This window comes from Sciurus carolinensis, chromosome 2 (genome assembly GCF_902686445.1).
Source record: "Sciurus carolinensis chromosome 2, mSciCar1.2, whole genome shotgun sequence".
Lineage (NCBI taxonomy): Eukaryota > Metazoa > Chordata > Mammalia > Rodentia > Sciuridae > Sciurus > Sciurus carolinensis.
The window spans coordinates 179,680,084-179,692,497 of NC_062214.1; positions in this window are offsets into that span (position 1 = coordinate 179,680,084).

Consider the following 12,414-nt stretch of genomic DNA (forward strand, 5'->3'; position numbering starts at 1 on the left):
TATATGCTATTGGAATATAAACTATAAGACATTATTGAAAAAATATGAAATACAACAAGTGGAACAGTTTTAAAGGTAGTCCTGTCTTCTCATTGATGATAGCTAACATGAGTTATGAAATAAAAAATTTAGTATAGTCTAATGCAAGTCTGTTTTTGGTGAGTTTCAACTGTTTGGATTTCTAGTAGTATTAAAATGCAAAATATACACTTTAACTTTTATGACTTAAAGTTTTGGAAACTTTTGTGCAGTTTTTAATTTGTAAAAAAGAAATTGACTGTCTTCAAATTTTAATGATGTTTTCCTAAAGTAAACAAAGAATAGCTTTCAAGGGTTTCCGAAGAATAAAACAGTTTTCACAAGTAATTTTTGTTTTTTCTTAATAAAAGCAAGCATTTCCTAAATGCTACCTCCAATAGATTCAGAATGTTAAAAGTGTAAATACAAAACAGCAGATTATATGTGATGTAAAGGAATTAATTTAGAGAAGAAAAGCAAAGTTTAGAAATAGAAGGCAAAAATAAAATGTCCATAGAAGGACACAAAAGGACCTAAGTTCCATAGAAGAACAATATAAGTACAAGTATCAAGAGTACAAATAATCAGTTTCACGTAATTTTATGTTGGCACTAAGAATAACATCCTGGTATGTCAAAATCATGCCAAAAGAACACTGAAGCACACAATGCTTTTTACAATAGTCTTAAGCACCTCTTTGGGTTAAGTGCAATGGGGTGGTATTATCCATAATTTGAGTAGAACTTGAAGAGAAAGTTTTTAAAAATTATTGTTGGTCACAGTGTCACTTAAAATGCTAATAAAACTTACGGATAATCTTGATGTGGAAAGACATATACGTTCTTGTTCATAAAATTTTAAACAAAAACTAGTTCAATTATGCCAGTTACCATGCTTCTCTAGAAGCAGATACTAAAATGTGAAGCATTAAATAGAGGTGAGGTCTCTGAGTAAAAATAGGAAGGGAACTAAGGAAACTAAGGAAAGAAGAAGATGCAGGTCTAACTTAGGTAAAGGAAAGAGAAAAGAAAGGAACATTGGGTGGAACCACCTTTGACTGTGGTACAATTCCAAGAGGGTTCATCACGGTCACTAGAGATTTCCCAAGTTGAGTAATTGGCTGAAGATAGTTCCCATCTCCCAGGAACAGGCATGTCTTAGTACCCTTGTCAGTCTCAGAGATTGGCTGGGAGAGTCGTGTGGGCTTTGTGCATGTTGATGGATACCAGAGGGCAGAAGGCAGTTACATTCCCTGCAGCAGAGGATCTGAGTGGCACATTCTCATGATCCCCACACTCTTGAACCCCAGGGCAAAACCCTGAACTTTAAGGGAAAAATGAATAGTTTGTATGGTTAGAGAGATAAATTCTGCAAGATAATTATCAAATGTGTGCATAAGACAATCTACAGATAATGAGTTAAAATCAGATCCCAGATATCAATTCAGAAATCCAGATATACCATGGACCTTATCAGTGATTGATATAATGTGTTTGTTAGAAGCTGCTCTAGGATAGACGTGGTGGTGAGCAATTAGTATTAATTCAATGTGAGGTACTATTATATCTGATTTCATAGTTTAGGAAATTGAATAATTTACCCAATTATCTAGAAACACAAATGTAACCTGTAATTCTTTTGTATTTACTTACAATATTTTTCTACTAATAGACCCATACAATATAGTAACCTCAACAGACCGAAGACCTTGGGATCATACTACTTCTAGAGGAGTAATAGACTTTGGCATGAAGTTCTACCTCCTCTTTATGGAAAGTCCTCTTCCCTGGTCTATGAAGGATCATCATTATTCCTTCCCATGTTGTTTTCTGGCACTGTACTTGAGGGAGGAGAGTAGAGCACAGAATTAAGGTAGGAAAGAAAACCCATCATAAGGTATAAAGAGATCAAGGCAATAAAACTGAAGATTTAAAATCTGCCTTCAACATACATTAAGAAGAGATATATGGAAAATGCATGTATACTGAAGGTAACATGGTAAGAAAAGTCTTTGTGTGTAGCAGGAAGATTTAGATTAGTTATAAGGAAAAGTTCCTTTTCAAATTACTAATCAAATGAAGTATATATAAACTGAATACATCCTGCTCACGACCTGCATGGGGAGGGAGTAGGTAGCCGTCTGAGGTATGGGCTGGCTGGGAATAAAGGATAGGAAAATAATATTAAGAAATAAAGGCTCTCGGGATATAGCTCAGTTGGTAGAGTGCTTGCCTTGCAAGCACAAGGCCCTGGGTTCAATTCCCCAGCACTGCTAAAAAATAAAAATAATACTTGGGAATTAATCTAACAAAAGAGGTGAAAGACCTGTACAATGAAAACTACAGAATATTAAAGAAATAAATTGAAGAAAACCTTAGAAGATGGAAAGATATTCCATGTTCTTGGATAGGCAGAATTAATATTGTCAAAATGGCCATTCTACCAAAGGCACTATACAGATTCAATGCAATTCCAACTAAAATCCCAATGGCATTCCTCATAGAAATAGAGAAAGCAATCATGAACTTTATCTGGAAGAACAAGAGACCTCAAATAGCCAAAACAATCCTGAATAGAAAAAGTGAAACAGGAGGTACCACAATACTAGACATTAAACTATACTACAGAGCAATAATATCAAAAACAGCATGGAATTGGCACCAGAATAGACAGGCAGACCAATGGTACAGAATAGAAGACACAGAGATGAAACCACATAAATACAGTCACCTCATACTAAACAAAGGAGCCAAAAACATACAATGGAGAAAAGATAGCCTGTTCAACAAATGGTGCTGGCAATACTGGAAATTCATATGCAGTAAAATGAAATTAAACCTCTACCTCTCACCCTGCACAAAATGGATCAAAGACATAGGAATTAAACCAGAGACTCTGCATCCAATAAAAGACAAAGTAGGCCCAAATCTTCATCATGTTGGCTTAGGATCAGACTTCCTCAAAAAGACTCCCGAAGCACAAGAAATCAAAGCAAGAATCAATAAATGGGATGGACTCAAACTAAAAAGCTTTTTCTCAGCAGAGGATACAATCAAGGATGTGAAGAGAGAGCCTACAGAATGGGAGAAAATCTTTTCCATATGCACTTCAGATAGAGCACTTATCTCCAAAATTTATAAAGAACTTACAAAACTTTACAACAAAAATACAAAGAACCCAATTAATAAATGGGCCAAGGACCTAGACAGACACTTTACAGAAGAAGATACACAGGCAATTAATAAATATATGCAAAAGTGTTCAACATCTCTAGTAATTAGAGAAATGCAAATTAAAACAACTCTAAGGTTTCATCTTACTCCAATTAGAATGGTTTTTATCAAGAACACAAACAATAATAGATGTTGGTGTGGATGTGGGGAAAAAGGCACCCTTTTACATTGCTGGTGGAGTTGCAAATTGGTGCAACCATTCTGGAAAGCAGTATGGAGAATCCTAAGAAAACTTGGAATGGACCCACCTTTTGACCCAGTTATCCCACTCCTCGGTTTATACCCAAAGGACCTAAAATTAGCAAACTACGGTAACACAGCCACATCAATGTTTATAGCAGCTCAGTTCACAATAGCTAGATTGTGGAACCAACCTAGATGCCCTTCAACAGATGAATGGATAAAGAAACTCTGGTATATATACACAATGAAATACTATTCAGCCATAAAGAAGAATAATATTATGGCATTTGCAAATAAATGGATGGAATTGAAGAATATCATGCTAAGTGAAATAAGCCAAGCCCAAAAAACCAAAGGCCGAATGTTTTCCCTGATAAGTGGAGGATGATATATAATGGGGGTAGGGGTGGGGAATGAGACAATAATGGGGGAACTTTAGAATATGTAGAAGAAAATGAGAGGGGGAGGTATGAAAAATGGTGGAATGAGACAGACATCATTGCCCTATGTACGTGTATGATTACATGAATGGTATGAATCTGCATTGTGCACAACCATAGAAATGAAATTATGTACCCCATTTGTGTACAATGAATCAAAATGCAGTCTGTAAAAAATTAAAAGCTAAATAAAAATAATAAAAAAAAGAACACAAAATATGAGAATTATACACACACACACACACACACACACACACACACATGTTCAAAGCGGAGGCATTGACGGGTAGAAGAGACCCGGTGGGACTGATCCTAACAAAGAGAAAAGTCTGCAAATGCTTTACATATAGTGAAACACACCAAACGGATTCAGTCAGGAACTTCTTCAGGAAAACAGGATAAGAGTGGGGAAAACAGGTTGTTCCTGACTTGGCAGGTTACACCCATCTGTGAGTGGCTGTGTTTGAACGTAGGGCTGTGAGCTAAGGCAGGGCACCAACATGATCTGGGTTTTCTTGAACGGGGGAATTTCTCCCAGGAGTTCGCAGAAAAGCAGCCTCCCTGCCTTATGATGGCTCAAACAAATCCATAGTTCATACATGGCTTCCAACACTTCCCCCTTCTTTATTTTTTAAATGCAAGTGGTGTGTGGTTGGATGAAGTTCCTGGATCCTTGTACAATGAGGTATTATCACAACACAAAAAAGAATTAGTAGCAGACATATCATCCCAATAATACCATGCAGAATGTTTCAACATATTTCCAGGACTAAAGTCATTTAATTCATGAAGTATTTGTTCACTCTAGAGACGCAGCGTTCATGAAATGGATCCTGCTTTTCTGAATGTCCTGGAGGTGATAATGTAACCCCATAAGGTCCAAGTTATTATTATTGCTATGCCAAATGCCCATTAGATGATTTTTGAAGTTTTACCAAACCCATTGGGAAGCATTATATTTGGCATCTAAGCCTTTATTCATATTTGGAGAGTGGAAAGCTCATTTCCTATATTTAGGACAGAAACTTTGAAAGCATTTAACTTAGTCTCAATCTTTTCATCAAAATTCACCTAATTGTACAGTGCTTTGGAAGTATTTTGAGCCAAATTTTTAAGAAAATGAGCTTAGTTAGATTACATTTCTTACAAGTTACATGATAGCTTTCTTCTTTTATCTGCACTCTTGTCACATTCCAGAAATTAAAGCATAAGGAAATTGAACGCAGGCTTGCAGGCCATAGCAGGAACCTTCCTTGTTGTTCCTTCCCATAAATTCAGGTATGGGGCCACGTGTAAGATGGAGAAAATCTGAGGCAGCTGATAAGTGCCACAGATACTTTTGTATGACACCTTTAATGAAAGTTGGATATTACCAACAAATCATCCAGTAATCATAGGGTCCTGATATAACTCTTATCAGTTATTCAGGATCAATCCAAAACATATCCACCACTTCTAGAGATTTTATGTTCTACTGGCAAGACAATTGCACAATCCATCCACTTGTAAAAGTCACCAAATTCTATTGCAGATTGATTAGGGCGATGAGGTATTGGTGGATGCTCCCTGGGAATAACTGGCCTGTTATGGGAAAGTCCCATTTTAATGACCGTCCAAATATATGATCTTAAGTTCCAGGGGCCAGGATGATTGACTGGTCTAGGTCCCCCATATCTTGTCTTTTCCTTGGAAGTTGCTCTTAAACAGTCAGCATGTTTATTATGGGACCAACTTATAGGTGGATTCCCATTGTAGCCAATAAAATTAAATCCAGTGGCATGAGTAGGTATAATATGTTTATCTGTAAAATCTCCCATCTTATGAGTATCATTAGTAAATACTGGGATGGAGTCTCCGGTTCACATAGCTGAATAAGCTAAAGATGGATCTGTGAAATAGGTCCAATAAATTTTTCCATGGACTACACTTACCTGACAACTCAACAGAGCCAGCATAACCAAAAACACTATGGTTGGAGTCTCATTACCTCCATCCTGTTGAACTATCTGCTTAGCCTGAAGTGTTAGGTCCTTCAGTTGTCTCCACAAGAGCAGGTTGAGTTTTCTGGAAATATATGAGCATAACGTCTTCCCTGTGTTATTATTGAATTTGCTTTATTCTCTTGCTCCATTTGTCACTCAGTAGCAGTGAGATTTTTAATATTGAAATTAAATTTTTAAAAATCATTTTGTGAGACTTAGTGGGGTTATGTGGGGTTCTTTTTCCCTCTTTTTTACTTTTTAAAATTGTAGAAAAAAGTTGCTGTAAGCTGGAGCATCATTAGCCTTAAATTGTAGAGAATGATCTAGCGCTGTGAAAGTATTTAAACAGTAAGAAGTGACTTAATAAATATTTTCATTTGGCCAGGAAAATTAGCAAAAGTTACCTGTTAGGTGTGTCAGAATTGTTAAAGTCAATGTTGTTGAGTTGAAGAGGACCACAGTAAAAGAAGGCCTAAGTTTTACCAATTGTATGACTTAACTTTGTCTCTAGTAATGGGCTGAGCAACAAAATTATAAAATGGGGTTAGTATAGATACTGAAAGCCAGTTCTACAACTTGTTTGTTCTATAGGTAATGGCTTTATTACCTTAAATTATCTTAAATTAACTTGTTATATTAGAATTTGTACTTGTGTAAGGTATTAACAGACAATAGTTGTAGAATTTGTAAAGAAAATACAATATAAAAATAATGAGTGAAAATATAATAGTTATGAATTAAGTAATATAATATTTTCTAATTTTAAACCTTTACTTATTTATATATAATATTTTTGGTTTATTTTAGAAATATAGTAATCTTTATAACAAAAGTCTATCTTTTGAACTTAACTTTAAATGAACTTGAATGATTATCTTAACCTGGAATGGGATGAGAGGCAGTCTTAACTAAGTGAAGTGGCCTCTTGACAAAACTATGTGAATATGTAAAGAGAGAAAATGAATAAAACAGTAGGTATTACTAAGATTCCATGTCAGAGGATGGGCTGGAATAACTCCTTTGTGATATGGGTGCTTTCAAAAAGAATAGTTACATAGTCCAGTGACTTTCAAACTTGTTTTTACTATAATGTATAGTGAAATATATATTTTACATAATAGAATACATACATGCACACATATGTAATTTTTAATGAGCACAGCTAACTAGTTATCTGCAATACATTTTATTTTGTCAATTTTGTTCCACTACGTTAAAGAATTCTGGTCACAGTCAACTAATTGATTTCACTACATTTTAATGGCTAATAATTTGGAAGATTGAACTAGTTGATAAGCTCCAAAAAGACAATGTAGTCAATGCCAAGAATCACAAGACCACTGAAGAAAGAGAGAAGAGATGGGGAAGAGTTTTGTGGCATCCTACTTATCAAGAAGTTATGGAATATATAGTAGAGATCTCTATATTAGTATGAGAGAAGGGATGGCTGATTCTAAGTTATATAGACACTCACCAAATCAGGTTCTAGCTTGATGAAGTCATAATAAGTGGAAAATATCACAAGTCAAAAATACATTTAATTCACATAACTTTCTGAGCACCATAGCTCAGCAGCAAAGCATGCTGTAGAGCAACGATTGTTCATGCTTGTGATTATAGGACTGACTGACTGACTGTGTGTTGTGGTCTGCTGCTGTTGCCCAGCATTGCAAGAAAGTTTTGTACTATATATTGCTAGTGTAGGAGATCAACATTCAAAATTGAAAATTCTGTTTCTACTGAATGCATATCAGGTTGGGTGTGGTGGCACACACCTGTAATCCCAGTGCTTGGAAGGCTGAGACAGGAGGATCTTGAGTTCAAAGCCAGCCTCAGCAAAAGTGAGACCCTAATCAACTCAATGAGATCCTGTGTCTAAATAAAATACAAAATAGGGTTGGAGACCTGACTCAGGGGTTGAGTGGCCCTGAGTTCAATCCCTGGTACTCCCCCTGCAAAAAAAAAAAAAAAAAAAAAATCATATTAAATGCATATCAGTTTTACACCTTTGTAAAAGTTGAAAAATTGTAATTCCAACCACCAAAAGTCCAACTGCTGTGTTGTGTAGAGAACAGTTTTCTCTGGGCCACAGTCACTGCTATTCTATTTTCTCTATCCCAGGTATCACTATAGGATGCTGAGAAATACATGAAGTCAGTCTGACCTTACATATAAGAACAAGAGGATGCTTCAACACTGAGAGTAGGAAAGCTGCCTTGAAAAAAAATGGATGAACTTTGAGCTAAGTTATAATGGGACCTAAGCCTAAGGCTCTAGTTCTCACAAACAGTCCCTCTTTTCTGAAATATAGACTCAGAGGTTGAAGAAGTCACCATAGGTCATAGTAGGGGTAGAAGAGTAAATGGCCCTGAGACCAAAATTTTTGTCCTGCCAAGATCAATTATAGGTAGTTGTTGTGTAATGCTTTGCCAAATGTTGAGTATCCAGAGACGAAACATATAGTTGCTGACTTCAAAAGATCCTACGGGAATGGGATATCAGATGGTTATTCAGTTTGCGGTTCCCTGTCCCTGTTTGTCTGCCCTCCACACCAGAATGTTGATCTTAGACTCTGTATGGCAGTGTCTTTTGACTTCTAGTAGGCTTTGCCCAAAGGGGAAACAAGGAGATGATTGGTAGGTGGGAGGAGAGAGATCAGGTTCTTCCTCCCTCCTCCCTCCTGCTCTGGACTGTTTCCTGGTGAGGCGCTTACCCTGTACCTTCCCCTGTACCTACATTCTTCTACGACTGCCCTTTCTCCCTTGCTCAGACTCTGTGCTACAGTAACACCCTCTGTTCCCCCCTGCTATTTCATGCTTTGGGAACGAGTAACAGTCTCACTATTGCTAAACTCTAGGTTCTTAATCCCTTGTTTGACTCATTAATCCTACCCACAGCTTTGTAAATGTATTTTCAATTCTCTCAAGTCTTTTGAGTACTATTCTGTGTCTGTCAAGACTTTCGATATTGTGGAAGTCCTACATAATGTGGGAACAAAAAGGAGAGAGATTCTTCACTGACCTTTATAGAAAGATCTTTTTTTTTTTTTTGTACATGTAGCAATAAGGGGAGGATCTGTTGAGAAAAGTTATTTGACATAGAGCATTAAGAATTTAACATAGGAATAAGAGAGTTCAATGAAGACTTAACAAAATTTAGCCTGATGTGTTATGTTCATTCAGATTTTTACCATTGTGTCTCTTCTTTTAACATCTCAGCTGAAATATCTTTGAGTCCAACAAAATGTTATCCCTTTGGAAATGTCCGTGAGCTCATTTCATGTTATTTACTGAAGAATAATGATGTATTTAAGGGCATGATGTGCTTGTAGGCTGAACACTGGAGCTACGTCCTGGGGAATGTGATGTTTTTAATATGAGGTTCTTTTTCTCTGAGCATAACACCCTCTCTTAAGGCTCTTCCTCACTTCATTAAAGAGTGAAAGATGGGCACATGTGCTAATGTGTGTAGCTGATGGAGTTTCCTGTGTGTTATTCTATCTGTTTTGTCTTTCTTTGGCGCTATGACCTTTCTACCTTGATCCATTTGACAGGTTGGCTAATTTAGCATGAAACAGTAGCAAGCAAGAGAAAGCTACCTTCCTGCACACAGGAGGAAGAGATGGACATGTCAGAGGCAGCTAAACGAACGTGAATCTTTGACCTTCTCCTTTAACTAGGGCTCCAGTCCAGTGAACTCATTACAGAAAAATCTGTTAGCCTCCCTCACATGTTGGCAGACGTCTGGTACTGAGTACATGCTGCCAGGCCACCAGGGGATTGAGAGAAGCCCCATTCGCGCATGACCCATCATTGCTAAATAGCAAACTCCTGTAGTTACTTGCATCACGCAAAACTGCTCAATGCACTTTAAGGACAACCTTTTGAACCCCACACTCATTATTTTTCCCCCTTTCTTTCCGTTTTCTAACTTCTGTGGTGAGACTGCCTTAAAGTCTCATCATACGTGCTCATACTCTGGGCAGTTAATGAATATGGATGTTGTTTGTGCTAATTCTTGCAGCTGTAAAAGGCTAGATGTGGAAGAAATGCCAGTTTTTAGCCTCAAGGAAACTTTCAGTAAATAACGCGACTTAGATCTTGTTGAATTCAAAGGGAACATCAGAGTACAAAGAAATGAGCCATGTGGTATATCTTTCTCTCTTGTTCCTCTAACAGGAAAAGAAAATGAAAGTTAAGCAAGGAGTTCTTTTTCTCTTTTTTTTAGAGAATTAAATATATGATACACTTCTGGTTTATGCAGTGTTTTTTTAATTCTAAGTCAATCATTGGTTCTTTTCTGCCAAACCCTCCTGATGGCTGGTGTTATCTTTGTGTAAAAAGAGCAATGAACACTTTCTAGTCAACCCAGGGCCATTCTCCATGATGATTGCATAAAGCCTAAAGTTATACATGGATACAGCTTTTCAAAAAAGGCTCAAAGCGACTTCGCCATACTTTAAGATATGCAGTTAGGTTACATGATTTTTCAGTTTAAACACTCTGAGTTTGTTGTTAAGATGAGCCCTTTAAGGTGGGACTAATCTTAATTATAAGCAAATATATATGATCGATAATGTAACTGACATTATAGTTATTTAGTACAGTCATTAATGTGCTAGTAAACCTGCCTTCAGAGGAGGGAAAATATTCTCTTTTGTAGTGTTTGCCAGTTTCTGTGGTGTATATACTTTGATTTTGGCCAATTTAAGCTCCCTACAACTTCAAAATTGGCTTAAAAAGTCCTAAATATTTCTGACTATTGTGAGTCAGAAATTTTCAGTATTTGTACATGACCTTTAAAAACCTATACTAAACTAGTACATTGATTTTACTAGTACATCACTTGTACCAGGACTGGGACTATTAAAACTGACTAGAATCATTTTAAGACTCTTTGTGTGTGCACATATGTGTAAATGCACATTCTCATAAATTCTTACACACACACTTTCTCTCACATATACGCACAATCATAAAATTGCATAGGAGTACAACTTACCATTTCATTTAACACTGACAAAACCCTCAACTCTTCGTGGTTGGTAATTGCCATGTCTACAGTATAATCTCTGCTACCTTTTCAGCAGTATGAGGTGTTCTCCAAAGAAATGATGTTGGAGGGAGCTGTAATTAAATTTGACATAAGTTTAATGTATTGAAGATTTAACATTGATTTGATTTCATATTTGCATTCTTAATGTATGCTTATACTTGATTTCCCTAACTGGGTCTGACACCTTTATTGGAATACTTGTGAAACGGAAAAGAATGGCTTACATGAAATATGACAGCACATTTGGGAGCAGATGGAGGCTTTCTGCACTTATGTGATATGGCATCTGAAGAGCTGGCAACTGCTGGAATCAATATGCCCATTAACTGAAAGGGAAACCATTGCACTCTTGAGACGAGATGAGCTGATGATCCCAGGCACTATCCTTCTCTCTTCATTGATGATAGATTTTGGGCTATGTGGTGTACAGACAGCCTGCTTAGTGTATCAAATCACATGTGGATATAACCTAGAAAAAATGAAAGAGAACATCCTTGGTGAGAAATGGAAGTAGTGCCAGAGAGATTACGATAACTGGAAGAAGAAAGGATTGTTAGAAGCATCACATCCCACATCTTTGTGAATTCATTGTAAACATAAAGCATGATCATTTTCTTTTTCTCAATAATTGCCTCCATTTCTTTGTTTGGCCACAGAAACCCCAAAGTCTGGGGGAACTGGGTTGATTTGCCTTTCTTTTATTTCTTACCTGTTGTTTTGATTTACTTAGTATACTTGTTTGATTTGAGCTCCTTAAATGTCAACTTCTGTAACTCTCAGACATCCTAAATGATGCAGTAATCAACCACTGTACAATATTTAAAGAAGGCTTATTAGAAGAGGAAGTTCTTGAGGTGGGCTTTTATGTAATTGCAATGTGATTTTGAGTATACTGGGTAGCTTTGGAGTTACGGGGGCCTGCAGAGCATGCCATTGTCAACTGATGGGAACCAGATAAACAGGCAAGGGTATGTATCTCCTAGCAAGACCTTGCTTGAACAAGAATGTAGAGTTCCAAGTAGTTATGGTTCCTTTGGTCATTTATAGCCTACGTATTACTAAACTGTCCTGATATTTACTCCTAGAAGTTCCTATCTCCTGACAAATACCATTCACAGCATGATGGCATTTGACAAATCACTGCCTTGTGGCCAGATATTATAGTCCCTTTAACAACACTCCCCCAAAAGTCTAACCTCTAAAGAATTCTGAACCCTTCTCCAAGTGATAGTTTAATACAAAAGGCTATTAGACTGCAAATATCCAAATCATTAGGAATACTCATTAAATCATAGAAATTTTAATGAGTAGGAATTCACCTATGGGTGAAGGCAGAGAACTTGTATTTTTTATATATATATATATTTTACTTGTTCTAATTAGTTATACATAACAGTAGAATGCAATTTGATACATCATATGTAAATGGAGTATAACTTCTCATTCATCTGGTTGTACATGATGTAGAGTTACATGTCATGTAAATCATATATGCACAGAGGG